General features: G+C 46.8%; 1 long non-coding RNA gene across 1 annotated transcript; it reads left to right on the forward strand.

The window, feature by feature from the left end:
• The first annotated feature begins 512 nt into the window (after nt 1-512).
• On the forward strand, nt 513-11,175 carry LOC119928915. The gene is made up of 3 exons (XR_005451111.1): nt 513-527; nt 6,295-6,392; nt 10,958-11,175. It is a non-coding gene; the product is annotated as an uncharacterized LOC119928915 (long non-coding RNA).
• Nucleotides 11,176-11,680: the final 505 nt, after the last annotated feature.

Genomic DNA, 11,680 nt, shown 5'->3' on the forward strand with positions numbered 1-11,680 from the left:
TTCCTTCTCCAGCCCAGCCCACACCCTCCGCTCCTCTGCCGCTAACCTCCTCACTGGGCCTCGCTCTTGCCTGTCCCGCCGTCAACCCCCAGTCCACGTCCTTCCCCTGGCCTGGAATGCCCTCCCTCCTCCACGCATCTGCCAAGCTAGCTCTCTTCCTCCCTTTAAAACCCTACTGAGAGCTCACTTCTTCCAGGAGGCCTTCCCAGACTGAGCCCCCTTTCCCTCTCCTCCTCCCCATCCCCCCTGCCCTACCTCCTTCCCCTCCCCACAGCACCTGTATATATTTGTACAGATTTATTACTCTATTTATTTTACTTGTACACATTTACTATTCTATTTATTTTGTTAATGATGTACATATAGCTATAATTCTATTTGTTCTGACGATTTTGACACCTGTCTACATGTTTTCTTTTGTTGTCTGTCTCCCCCTTCTAGACTGTGAGCCGGTTGTCAAGTATGGACCATCTCTATATGTTGCCGACTTGTACTTCCCAAGTGCTTAGTACAGTGCTGTGCACACAGTAAGTGCTCAATAAATACGATTGAATGAATGAATGAATAGGCATATTCCTACCCTTGAGAAACTTAGTCTAGTTTCCTTCTCTACCTTTCCTCATTTGAGCTGTCTCAAATTACCACTCAGGCATTTCCAAGCGACTGGTAACATTATAATTATCCCTGGAGTCAACCTTGTGGACTCAAGATTTAGTGTTTGAGGGACATCCTGTAGCAAGTACCCAATTCTCACTTACCAGCATGGCATAGACCTGCCCTAGCCAAGGTGATCATAATTAGAGAAGCAGTGTGATTTAGTGGAAAGAGCACCGACTTGAGAGACAGAGGAAATGGGTCCCAGTTCCTCCACTTGTCTGCTGTGTGATCTTGGGTAAGTCACTTAACTTCTCTGTGCCTCAGTTACTTTATCTGTAAAATGGAGATTAAGACTGTAAGCCCCACATGGGATAACCTGAGTACCCTGTATCTACCCCCAGCACTTAGAACAGTGCTTGGCCCATAGTAAGCACTTAACAAATACCGTAATTATTATTATAATAACTGTGGTATTTGTAAAGCACTTACCGTGTGCCAAGTAGTGTCCTAAGCACTGGGTAGATGCAAGATAATCAGGCCAGACACAGTCCCTGTCCCACATGGAGGTTACAGTCTAAGGGGAGCAGGGAGAACTGGTATTTCATTCCCATTTCATAGCAAAAGGAAGTCAATGTCCTTATAACCCAGGTCCTTTGGCCCCCATGCCCATGTTCTTTCCACTAGGCCTTACAGGCTTTTTGATGAGAGTTATACATATTGTCTGCTTAGACCATCCTTAGCCATCATCATATCCCGTTGTAATGCAAATCCCATTAAAAATATCTTCATTTCAATATCACTTTACCACCTCGGGTTCATTCAGCCTAGCATATTGTTGGCATGGGCTCAGTAGTAATTAAGTCTACAGGCTGCTCAGCACGACTCAAAAACCATTAAAATTGGACGGGAGATGGTGGAGGAAAAACCAAGATCTCTGAATCCATTCTCAAGGGAGATAGAAGAACTGGAAACATCAAGATCAAACAAGAAAGGAGCTTTGGGCTATAGTAGATGCATAATTGTGATGATGAGGCTAGCGAGGTGATGATGGTGAATATGTATCCATAATAGCCAACCACAGGGTGCTATAACCCAACTTTCTGCAGAGCTGATAAGAACTAATTTTGCCTTGTATGGCAAGAGGATAAATCCTGATTGGGGAGAATAAGGTGGTTGGTTCTGGACGAGGGGATACAGAGAGGGCGAGAAGGAGACTAAGGAAGAGAGAGATATTTGGGAGAAGAAGAGATGGCTGACCAAGCCAGGCAGAATGGGGCTGATTTCAGTCAGTCTTATTTATTGAGACTTACTGTGTGCAGAGCACTGTACTAAGTTCATGGGAGAGTACAGCATAACAATAAACAAACACATTTTGAGCTTTAGAGTCTAGAAGGGAAGACAGGCATTTATGTAAATAAATAAATTACGGGTATGTACATAAATACTGTGGGGTTGGGGGGGGGGGTGATGAATAAAGGGAGCAAGTCAGGGCAACGCAGAAGGGAGTGGGAGAAGAGGAAAGGAGAGCTTAGTCAGGGAAGGGCTCTTGGAGGAGATTTACCTTCAGTAAGCCTCTGTAGGTGGGGAGAGTAATTGTCAGATAGGAGGAGGGAGGGCGGTCCAGGCCAGAGGCAGGACGTTGGCAGCAAGATGGAGGTAATAATAATGATGGTATTTAAGTACTTACTATGTGCCAAGCACTGTTCTAAGTGAGAAGGTTTCCCCCTCCCTCCCTGAATCCCTTTCAGCTGGACATATCCCCGGGATGGAGGGGCCCCCAAGGCTCCCTGGAGGGAGGGCGCTCCAGGCCAGAGGCAGGAATTGGCAGCAAGATGGAGGCAGCAATAATGATGGTAATTCGTTAAGTACTTACTATGTGCCAAGCACTGTTCTAAGTGAGAAGGTTTCCCCCTCCCTCCCTGAAGCCCTCTCAGCTGGACATATCCTTGGGATGGAGGGTCCCCCAAGGCTCCCTGAAATCTGCTTGATCCCATGCTCCCCTGGAAGTTCTTCCCTTCCTTCTCCAGGCCTGTGAACTGGGAGCTCCCTCTAGACTGTAAACTCACTGGGGGAAGGGATGCTGTCTACCAACTCTGTTGTATTGTACAATCCCAAGAGCTTAATACAGTGCTCTGTATACAGTAAGCACTCAATAAATATGGCTGATTGGTTAATTGATTGGGAGGCAGGGAGGCAATGAGGTCCCTGGTATAGTGAAGAAGCGTGTTCCAGCTGTGCCTTACTCACTGAGGCAGCGTGGCTTAGTGGAAAGAGCCCAGGCTTGGGAGTCAGATGACATGGGTTCTAATCCTGCCTCTGCCACTTGTCTGCTGTGTGACCTTGGGCAAGCCACTTAACTTCTCGGTGCTTCAGTTACCTCATCTGTAAAATGGGGATTAAGACTGTGAGCCCCACGTGGGACAACCTGATGACCTTGTATCTACCCCAGCACTTAGAACAGTGCTTGGCACATAGTAAGCGCTTAACAAATACCATCATTATTATTATTGGAGGGAGCCCAAGAATGCCTGGACCAGTGGCTGTGAGGGACAGTGAAACTAGACCCCATTCCAGGTCCACCCTCCCAGGCCCCCAGCCCCCCACCAGCCAATCCCAAGAGAAGAACAGGTGGAAGAGGTTGGGGTTCTGGCCGCTCCAGAGGTGAATCTGACCCAGCAGCCCTCATTCCCAGAGCCTTTCCTTTCCATTAAGTTAACAAAAGAAAATTTCATTGCCGCTGACCTTTAAGTATTAGATAATTTATCGTGTGTTTACCCACAGTGACATGGACTCCCTGCTGGGGATTTAATTACTAACCCAGATTGTTTCAATAAAGCTGCAGGGAGACAATTACTAGGTGATATTTATGATCAGGTGTAAATGTCTCTTTCTTTTTCTGCCTCTGCCATATTTGTTTATTCTTTACCCTCTGCATTTTCTTTGCAAATTCACTGAAACTCCAGGGAAAATCCTCCCCCAGATATCTTTCTGGCTGCCGCAGAGAGAGAATCGGAGTTGGAGGGGAAGGTAATAATTGAGCAATGAATCAGGAGCAGGGCATCTCAGAGATAAGACTCTCCCCTACTCCCAGCCCATGCCAACCATCAGAGGTTCCATACCATGCCAGCTCTTCCTAACAGTATTTAGCCACTGACAAAGTGCCAAGCACTGGGGAAGATACAAGATAATCAGGTCTAAACTGTAAGCTTCTTGCATGCAGGTAATATGTCTACCAACACTTATACTGTATGTACTCTCCCCGGCCCTTAGAACAGTGCTCTGCACAAAGTAAGTGCTCGATAAATAGGATTAATTGATGAGCTGAGGTCAAACAAAGTCCCTATCTGACAGGCGGCTCACAGTACACAGAGTGTGTATCCTATCCCCATTTCACTGATGAGGAAACTGAGGCCCCGAGAAGTTAACTGATTTGCCCATGATCACACAGCAGGCTAGAGTTTGGAGTGGTATCTGTATATTCTGTGTCTCAGTCCCGTGATCTTTCCTCTAGGGCAAACTTCCTCCCTCCCCTGATATTCAGTTAATTCTATGTATAGAGCACCCACTGAGGCTATGACAAGGAGATGCCAAACCAAGTGCAGATCCCTAAGTGCACAGAGGCTGTAGCCCGCTTCTACGCATCTGCATCTCTGCACACACTCTGAATCTCTCAGGCATCACCCGACCCGGATGGAAGCATCTCTGGTGGGATCCAGAGCCCGCCACTACTGCCCACTCACCTCCCACTCCCTTCTGCGTCACCCTGACTTGCTCCCTTTGCTCTTCCCCTCTCTCCCAGCCCCACAGCACTTATGTATATATCTATAATTGTATTTATTTGTATTGATGTCTGTCTCCGCTCCCCACCCCATCCTGACTGTGAGCCCGTTGTGGGCAGGGATTGTCACTCTTTATTGTTGTACTGTACTTTCCCAAACGCTTCGTAAAATGCTCTGCACACAGTAAATGCTTAATAAATATGATTGAATATATGTGATATTTGTCAAGTACTTACTATGTGCCAGTACTAAGTACTGTAGAGGTACAAGTTAATCACATTGGACACAGTCCGTGTCCTACATGGGGCTCACAGTCCTAATCTCCATTTTGCATATGAGGTAGGTAACTGAGGCACAGAGAAGTTAATTGATTTGGCCAAGGTCACCCAGCAGACAGGTGATGGAGCTGGGTTTAAAATCTAGGTCCTTCTGACACCCAGGCCCATGCTCTATCCATTAGGCCTGCTTCTCTAACTCTCTTACTGCCTCATCATCAGCATAATCATCATTATTTCACAGATATTTATGCCTCCACTGTGTACAAAGTACTCTCTCGGCACCAACAGGAGAGCTACCAACAGCTGTAACTGTAATTTATTTATAGTCATGTCTGTCTCCCCCTCTAGTTTGTAAGCTCCGTGCAGGTAGGAAACATGTCTATTACCTCGGTTTTACTGTACTATTCCAAGTGCTTTATTCCAGTGATTTCTTGATTGATTGACTGGTTGATTGAGGAAATGCAAGACTGCAGAGAAGGAGAGAAGTTAGGACTGAAGAGGCAGAGTTGGGAATCATCTACACAAAGATAGTAGTTGAAGCTGTGGAAGCAAATTAATTCTCCAATCAATCATATTTATTGAGCACTTGCTGTATGCAGCGCACTAAACCAAAGTGCTTAGGAGAGTACAATATAACAGAATTGGCAACACATTCCCTGCCCACAGTGAGCTTATAGTCTAGATGGAGTGATAATGTACTCTTCCAAGTGCTAGTACAGTGTTCTGCACATAACAAGTGCTCAACAAATGTGATTGATTTAAGTAGAGAATGTAAGAGGACCTAGAACAGAGTCTTGAGGGGCTCCCAGAGTTAGGGGGTGGAAGCATTCATTCATTCAATTCAGTTGTATTGAGTGCTTACTGTGTGCAGAGCACTGTACTAAGGGCTTGGGACAGTACGCTATAACAATAAACAGTCCCATTCCCTGCCCAGAAGCTTGTGAAAAAGATGGAGAGTGAGTGGCCAGAGAGATAGGAGGAGAACCAGGAGAGGACAGCCAAAGTTGGATAATGATTCCAGGAGAAGGGGGTGGTCCACAGTGTTGAAGGCAGCTGAGAGGTCGAGGAGGTTTTAGATGCAGTAGAGGATGCTGGATTTGGCAAAAAGCAGATCAGGACACCAAAAATGGCTGTTCTTGGTGCAGGACTGTGTGGGGCAAAGATGCTAATAAAATCTTTTCCCCGCTCCAGGCCAGGACCCAACAAAATCCCAAAAGCCTTGGTGGTGAGGAGGGGCACAGCAGGGGAAAAATCCAAGCTGTAGCAGGGGAAATGGGGAGGCAGAGGCAGAGTGTGGGCCAGAAGATGAAATTTTTGCCCAAAACTCAATTCTGACCCGAACTGATGTGGTCTAGTGGATAGAGCAGGGGTTTGGGAGTCAGAAGGACTGGGTTTTGATCCTGGCTCCACCCCCTGTCTGCTGGGTGACCTTGGGCAAGTCATTTCACTTCCTGGTGCCTCAGTTACCTCATATGTACAATGAGGATTCAAACTGCAAGCCCCATGTGGAACAGGGACTGTGTCCAATTCGATTTGCTTGTATCCACCCCAGTGCTTAGTTCAGTGCCTGGCACATAGTAAGCACTTAACAAATGCCACAAAGGATTATTACTATTACTATTATTATTATTGTGTTCCAGGATGAAGAGCACGGAAGGCTGCGGCACTGACGGATGGGGGATGACAAGGACTTTCCTGTCCATGTTATGTCTGCGCTTCACACCGGGGAACAGTGTAGGTAAGCTACAGAAGGAAGGAGGCAGTTTGCAGGCTATAAAGAGCAAGACTGTGACTCAGAGCCCGAAGGGAGGGAGTAGCAATTGTTCCAGAGAGAGATGGTGATGTGCTGCGGGGAAGGAACAAAGAAGCAGGAGAGGAGGGACTCGGAAACCCACACTTCTCTAAGGGCACAGGGCATTAACAGGACACTGCCAGGAGAGGAACAGGAAACCTCTGCCCTTACCCCAGACCCATCCTCCCGCCCCAAATCTGAGCAACTCGGAAAGAACCCTCCAGCCTCTGAGATGATGTCACAGCCCAATAACTACACTCCAGAGCGACAGTGAAACGAGAGCAAAATCCCCGAGTCTCTGTGGTAACCATTATATATTCATACCCTAATAGATCTGTATTAAATTTCACAACTCAGACGCTGATGTATTTAATCTACCTTCCTCCTGCTTTTCCAAACACAGGAATGGATTTTTTTTTTTCCTGTTTTGGCCACATATTCCTTCAAGAACATCTATTTTTAAGTTGTAGTTGTCATGTAAGACTTGCCAGGGATAATACAAGAACGTATATATGAATCACCGTGGGCCAATGAATTTAAAAATAACTGAGACATCACCAAAGAACATCTGATGCCTCCTGGAAAACATGAAAAGAAAATTGGATTTAGAAATAATTATGCTTTTCCATCACCCACTTTTTTCTGCTCTCGGCTCTCTCTCTTGACTCCCCACTGCTGCTGGGAGCCACGTTGCCTGGAAGGAAGCTGGTTTTCCTTGCTGGGATGGCCATTTCCTCCAACAGCCCCACCCAGCATATAATGCTGCACCTGAGCCTCCACCAACCACAAACCTGCTTTCCATAACTAACATCTTGACCTGAGTGTCTGGTGATGTGCAGTTTTAAAATACCCAGGTGGATAGAGAGAGAAAGAGATGGGGAAATCGGCATGGGAGATTTCCGCTTGCCTGGGGCCAGTGACAATTTACAGTGGGCCACTAATGAAGATGCGTGATTTCATTTTGGTCTCCTATCTGTGTATTTCAGCAGGGTATATGGCAAGCACACACATGTCTTATCTCTGAGCCCCAAGAGCCTCTGGCTGCATGAGACTCCTTAGGCAAAGTTTAGGAAAAAGGAGCATCACCAGCCATGCATTTAGGCCTAGTGTGGAGGGCTGGTCAATTTTTTTAATCTAAGGAAGTAGCATCAGAAAGAGCATGAGCTGGGAGTCAGGAGACTTAGATACTACTTCCTATTCTGCCACTTCCCCGCTGTAGGTCCTAGGGTAAGTCCTTTAACTTCTCTGTGCCTCCGTTTTCTCATCTGTAAAATGGGGATAAGATGCTTGTACTCCTTCCTCCTTAAACTGTGAACCCCACAAAGGACAAGGAACTGTTAGATCTTCTTACAGTGTATTAAACTCTCCCAAATGCCTAGTATGGTGCTCTGCACACAGTAAGCGCTTAATAATAATAATAATAATGGTATTTATTAAGCACTTACTATGTGCAAAGCACTTCTAAGTGCTGGGGAGGTTACAAGGTAATCAGGTTGTCCCACGGTGGGCTCACAGTTTTAATCCCCATTTTACAGATGGGGTAACTGAGGCCCAGAGAAGTGAATTGACTTGCCCAAAGTCACACAGCTCACAGTTGGCGGAGCTGGGATTTGAACCCATGACCTCTGACTCCAAAGCTCGGGCTCTTTCCACTGAGCCACACTGCTTCTCCAATAAATATGATCAAATGAATGTAGCTATTCCTGGGCTTAGTTTAGTGTTTGGCATGTAGTAAGTGGTTACAAAATACCACAATTATTATTATTAGGCAGACAGGCAGATGGAAAGGTAGAAAAATAATATTCAACAGTGAGAGTTGATAGATATTGGAATGGAAGGCAGACGGAGACTTCGGACTCTCCTTTGACAGGTTTTAAAAGGAAGAGATGAGGCTCTCATGATGATGATGATGATGATGATAATGATGATGAATGACTATAATAAGCAGTGCCATTCTTATTTCAGACCTAATTAGGGAGAATGGCTGTAATAGCCTCTCAGAGCTTCTCAAAGTGTGACCTTGGGCAAGTTACTTCACTTTTCTATGCCTCAGTTCCCTCATTTGTCAAATGGGGATTCTGACTGTGAGCCTCATGGGGGGCGTGGACTGTGTCCAACATGATTATCTTGTATCTACCCCGGAGTTTAGTTCAGTGCATGGTACGTAATAAACGCTTAACCAATACTATTTTTAAAAAGCATCTTCTGTCTTTAGGATTCAGTGGCTTTGTAGCCATTTAAGGGTCTCCCAAGATGATATTTCCCAATTGATCAATCAGTCAGTGGTATTTATGGAGCACTTACTGTGTGCTGACCACTGTATGAGGCACTTGGGGGAGAACAACACAGTAGAGTTAGTAGTCACAAACCCTGCCCACAAAGAGTTCTCAGTCTACAAGAAGAGACAGATATTAAGATAAATTACTGGTAGGGAAATGGGAAAGTATAGCCATATGTACTTAAATGCTGTGGGATTAGGGGTGGGGAGAGTATCAAGGGTTTAAGGGATACAAATCCTAGTGCCAAGGTGACATAGAAGGGAAGGTGTATCGGAGAAATGAGGGCCCAGGAAAGAAGTCAAAGAAGTTAGACAAGGAGATGGCACTAGCTATAGGGTTGGGAAATGCAGAGGGTCAGACCATGAAGCCCCCAGCCCCTGAGACTAAGGTCACCCCAGACACCCCCTCTAACTGTAAACTGTAGTGGATAGAACACAGACCTGAAAATCAGAAGGTCAAGGGTTCTAATCCTGACTCTGCCACCTGCTGCTGTGTGACCTTGGGCAAGTCATTTCACTTCTCTGTGCCTCGGTTACCTTATCTGTAAAAGGGGGATTGAGACTGTGAGCCCCACATGGGACAGGGACTAGTGTCCAACTTGATTTGCTTGTATCCACCCCAGCACTTAGTACAGTGTCTGGCACATAGCGAAGTACTGGGAGAGAATACGTAGGTGGGAATTAGATACATTCCCAGTGATCTTCCCACTGGGGCATGGAAGAGTAATGAGAGAGGGACAACCCATTGTGAAGTGCATAGGCATAATAATAATAATTAATAATTATGGTACTCATCAAACACTTACTATGGCCAAGCACTGTTCTAAGCGTTGAGGTAGATTCAATGTAATCAGGTTGGACAAAGTTCCTGTCTGACATGGGGCTCATAGTCTTAATCCCTATTTTATAAATGAAGTGACTGAGGCCCAGAGAAGTGAAGTGAGTTGCCCAAGATCACACAGCAGACATGTGACAGAGCCAGGATTAGATCCCAGTCCTTCTGACTCCCAGGACCGAATGCTATCCCCCAAGCCACGATGCTTCTAATGTGAGTACTTTGCCCACATTAGCCAGCTATGGATGGAACTGAGCCCAGACGCTCAGTCCTCCTTCCACTAGATCAACAGCAGGCCTAGAGTAGATGACAAGCACCTATTTGAGTGTATCTCTTGCTTCTGATTAACTCTCCCAAGCGGTTAGAGCGGTGCTCTGTGCCAGGAGATGCTCAATAAATAACAACGATGTCACAAACCCTGTGAAGGTAATATGGTCAGGCAGTCTGACTCCCCAGAGCTGTTGAGTAGAAAGAACAGTAAATCAGTCAATCATATTTGTCAGTCACTCGTATTTATTAAGTGCTTACCGTGTTAAGACCACTGTACTAAGCACTTGGCAGTGTACAATCTAAAAATATTACAGACACATCCCCTGCCCACAACGAGCTCACAGTCTAGAGTCAACGAAGACTCCAAGATAGCTTCCCTGAGGAATCCCTGATGGCGTTCAGCCTGTCATCCTACAGTTGTGGTTTGGATGATTTCTCCCAAGGCGTGTGATCTCACGGAGATGAAGCCGAAGGCAGGACACAATGGGAGCAGACCATCGTCCTCAGATTCTGGCAGGCGGGGAGGGAGTCGGGGTGTGTATGTGTGTGTGTGTATGTGTGTGTCTGTGTGTGACGGGCAGGGACGGACGGTCGCACCTTGCTGAAGGCGGCCAATGGGTCTGCAGGTGGGCCCATGGCTCACCGTAATGTGGCAGGGCCCCCATGCACCGGGGCTGCTTTACAAGCTTGTTGGAGGCCCAGATGGGCTTTTCATTAGCAGGGAGCCCCTCAGCAGCCCCAGATCAATAGCCTCATTAGCAGAAGACGATGGGAGTCGGTGGAGGGAGCCGGGAGCTGCTAACAGCACAGGAGGGAGTTTAAGCGGTGTTTCACCTGTCAGCACCGTCAATCACCTTAACGAGGGGATCGGATCCGGATTAAGGAATCGGGGAGGATAAATAATTTTTATAGGGTTTGCGGCTCCTGTTTGCTAACTGGGATCAATACGAGGCCAAATTGGGTGCACAACGCCCAGCAGAACACAATTACTTAGCTCAGGTTGGAGATTTTTTAACATTCTCTGTTCTCTCTATCTCTGCCTGTCTCTCCCTTGCTCATTTCCTGGTCCTCTCCTCTTCCCTTACCACCTTCCTCTTTCTCTCTGTTTTCCTTCATGTCCCTGGATAGCCGCGGAGACATGACCACGATGCGAAGGAACGAACGACGCGATGCGGACGTGAGGAGCATCTGCCCCAGCTTCGAAGGAGGTGAGAGTTGTGGATTTCAGGGATGAGGCAGGTTCCTACTTATGGACCCCAACCTGAGTGAGGAGCAAGAGGGAGACGGTCTTCTAGACTGTGGGCCCACTGTTGGGTAGGGACTGTCTCTATATGTTGCCAACTTGTACTTCCCAAGCGCTTAGTACAGTGCTCTGCGCACAGTAAGCACTCAATAAAAATGATTGATTGATTGAGAATTTTCAGGCAGAAATGGACTGGAGGCCTGCTCCCAGGGCCCTTTACTCCCCTTGCACCAACTTATGACCTTGAGACCTCAATCAAACCTAAGCCTACAAGCAATATCGCTGGCCTTACCTCCCTGTCTCCCCTCTCAGCTCTTTTAGGAAGGGCAGAGATAGGAAGCAGTGTGGCCTCATGAAAAGACCACTGGACTGAGAATCTGAAGACTCAGGTGCTGGCCCCCACTCTGCCACTGACCTGTTGTTTGGTCCTGGGCAAGTCACTTGTGTCTCAGTTTCCTCATCATCAATCGTATTTATTGAGCGCTTACTATGTGCAGAGCACTGTACTGTAAGTACAGTACATCCTCATCTGTAAGCACCATGGCTTAGTGGAAAGAGCACGGGCTTGGGAGTCAGAGGTCATGGGTTCTAATCCCTGTTTTGCCACC

The sequence above is a fragment of the Tachyglossus aculeatus genome, chromosome 5 (assembly GCF_015852505.1).
Source record: "Tachyglossus aculeatus isolate mTacAcu1 chromosome 5, mTacAcu1.pri, whole genome shotgun sequence".
NCBI classification, from domain to species: Eukaryota; Metazoa; Chordata; class Mammalia; order Monotremata; family Tachyglossidae; genus Tachyglossus; species Tachyglossus aculeatus.